Source organism: Mus pahari, chromosome X, assembly GCF_900095145.1.
Source record: "Mus pahari chromosome X, PAHARI_EIJ_v1.1, whole genome shotgun sequence".
Lineage (NCBI taxonomy): Eukaryota > Metazoa > Chordata > Mammalia > Rodentia > Muridae > Mus > Mus pahari.
Genome location: NC_034613.1, coordinates 57,659,916 through 57,663,294, shown reverse-complemented (window position 1 = coordinate 57,663,294; position 3,379 = coordinate 57,659,916).

Here is a 3,379-nt window from a genome sequence, read left to right as displayed (position 1 = left end):
TTGTGTCTCTAGCTGCATATGTAGCAGAAGATGGCCTAATTGGCCATCACTGGGAATAGAGGCCCCTTCGTCTTGCAAACTTTATANGACCCAGCACAAGGCAAGGCCTGGGCCAAGTAGTGGGAGTGGGTGGGTAGGGGAGCAGAGGTTGGGGGGAGGCGTATAGGAAACTTTCGGGATAGCATTTGAAATGTAAATAAAGAAAATAATAATAAAAAAAAGTGGAAAAAATGGAGTAAGGACTTTAAGCAAGTGAAGGAAGCTGAAATGCAATTGAAATCTCCAAAATTCACTAGCAGCCTTGTACCCCAAGCAATTCCTAGCACCCGGCTCTAGAGAGAATCTTCTTCTAGACAGACCATATACTAATTGAAACCTATCCAAGTCTCCTTGACTCTAAACTAGGAAGTTAATAATAATTATTGATACCAAGTAGGAAACAAAGGGAAGAGGATAATTAAATATCTCAGGTACCAATTCGGCATAGTTAGAATGTGACCAGTTCTAAATGCAGCAGACTGATCAGAAAAGTTTTGACCACCTTGATACCACCATTCTAGCAGACTAGTAGATCTCAGTCATGAACCCAAAGCAGAGAGGCCATACAGCCAGGAAGAAAGACCGATCAGAAATTCATTGTGCCTTGCTCAGTCAAAATGACTAAGAAATAAAAAAACATATCAAAGGCAAGCACATAAATCTTGGATTCTCTCTTGTATGTGTACATGCATTTTATTTGAAAAGTTAAAAATAAAATCTGGATGTAACTAATAAACAGGGACATTAGTGATAGTTCTTATAAAAGTGACAAGAAAATGTCAACTGATGGAATAGGAGAAAAGCCCTTTTGAGTCTGCCTTTTCCCTGGTTTATCCTGAATTATCCCCAATAAGAACACTATATTAGAATGGGGGATATATTATTTATATAACAACTTCTAATAGAAAAAATGTTCTTGTTAAGGAGATAGTTACTTCTACTCCTTTAAAATAGAAAGCACTATGGCAACAGACAAATACAATTTGAAATAACCTTGTGTCTATGGCTATTTGGATGAAAGTAGCTGGGAATAAAACCGGATAAAAGTATGAAGAATGCTATCAATGCATTTGAGCCCTAATAGGAATCCAACTCGCCATTTTATGAGAATGCTTCTTCAATTTAATTATATTCTTTTACATTACTTAAAAATGTGAGACTGAACATCAAATTCAGCAACTTGGTCAAGGCCCCAGATGGGGCTGTTCAAGCATCAGGAGCAATTTCCACAGTAACCTTAGAGTACCTCTTTGCCTTTAGACACATGGGGACAATGTAAACTTTCTACAGACAAATCTGTGCAAAGATTCCAGAATGTGGGCAATAGTAGCAGTTTCCTAACAGTAATAGCTATTTTGAAAGTCAGTTAAATGTTATTTAAAAATAATGCCACCCCGGGCCTCTTTCAACCCCTATACCAGATGTGTATAGAGGTTACTGAGTTGGGACTATATTTTTGTAGCAAAGTGAGTGCAGTCTGGACCTCATAGGCATTGATTTCTTTGTTGGTAGGAGCTCAGATTGCTGAATTAGCTCATAAGGATGTAGTTTAGGGTAAAGTTTTCCAGCCTGATGGTGTAAACTTTAAGGGGGTCCCTATTTTCTACTTGTCACAAATTCTGTCTAACTTGAATGGACATAGGCTCCTAGCAAATACCTAAGTCCAGCTAAGCTAAACTGAGTTGTTTTCTTTCATTGAAACTATTTTCTTTTCCTCTTTGATGAGCTGAGGTAGGATATCAGAGAATGAAAACATGTTTCTCTAGTGATTTGTCTAATATATCATTTAATTTCAAGGAGCTAAAAGAGAAGAGTCCAGAGCCTAGAGAAGAGAAGTTACAGGGTTAGGTCTCAGGACAGGCAGAGATGCTCCATCCCTGCAGCATCTTCTCTCTGGGTCTATGCTTTTTTCTTTAACTTTCTTAAATTAAATGAGTTTCTAGAAGGTAGTCCTTTTGTCACAAAGGCCAGAAACTAAAGAAAGGAAAAGTGCTCACTACTTCTCCAATTTAGCCTTAAATAATTCTTTGGTTAAGTTTCCCTTCAAAATATTCCATGAAATTAAAAATTCTTGAAGCCCTTTGGTGGCATAGAGGACCTGACAACATAACAGGGTCCTCTGTATCAGGAATGAGACTCAAAGCTTTACCACATCTCAACCTCTAGCATTCCCTAGTTGTAGTCTTTCCATAGCTTCCCCAAGAATCTTGAATGGAATGAACTTCAAGCTGTTCCAAGTAAATCTCATCTGAACATGTTCTGTTCGTAGTTTTGGGACCACTAAATAGAGTGATTACAAGCTGAAATTTCTAAGAATTGTTTCTCATCCAATCTGTAGGAAATGTAGGGTTGCTTCCTATATACATTTCTCCAGGAAAGTAAAATGAAGCAACTTGAAAAAAAATCTCTTCATTTATTTCACTATAATTTACTATTAAACACATAGGAAGTGCTCCTTAAAGAATTAAATAAACATAAACACTCCATCCAGTGGAAGAGCTTTCTTAATTCAAAACAAAAGTCTATATTACCACAACTGACTGCCTTAATGAGGTTGAAGCAAAACTAATAGTATTGGTTCTGTAAATCAGTTCCACTCACTGTCAGCCAAGCCTGCCCAAAATATATGTCAGTGTTTGTCAGTGAGACCATACCACTATACACAAAATCTCTTAGCCACTGTAGCATAGTATAAAGTTAGGTATTGGATAAAAAATTAAGCTGGTTCTAGGCCAAAAGGACTGCACTGCTAAGAGTCCTTTGGTGGGTCATACCTTTGAGAATTAAGATACAACAGTGGGCTTTAGGCTTGCTTTCTACAAAACACTCTAAGCAACTCCATTTAGTATGTGGATTCATGGATAACTTGACTTATTTTCTAGGCTAGAACACTCTGTTACTTCTCTCCAAAGTCTCTATTTAGAGTGTCAATTGGAAAAGCTGAATCAGAAAAACTTCCAGGTAGCAGTGTTATTTGGGTGCCAGACATTTCTGTATTCACTCTCAAAATTTGTTCATAATACTTTTGACTGTATGTTTCATATTGAAGTTCCCCCCACCATGTTTTTTCACCCCAAGGAACAAAGTCTTGCTAATGTAATCTTAGGTTTTACATAACTATTTGCACCAATTTAACAGAGAACATATTTCCTTTAATATAAAGATTAATTGAAATTAAGAAAGTTCATTTTTGAGTCCACTTGATTTGTCTTTGATTTTCTTATTTTTGCCCGCCTGCCTGCCTGCCTTCCTTCCTTCCTTCCTTCCTTCCTTCCTTCCTTCCTTCCTTCCTTCCTTCCTTCCTTCCTTTCCTTCTTTCTTTTATCCTCCCTCCCTCCCT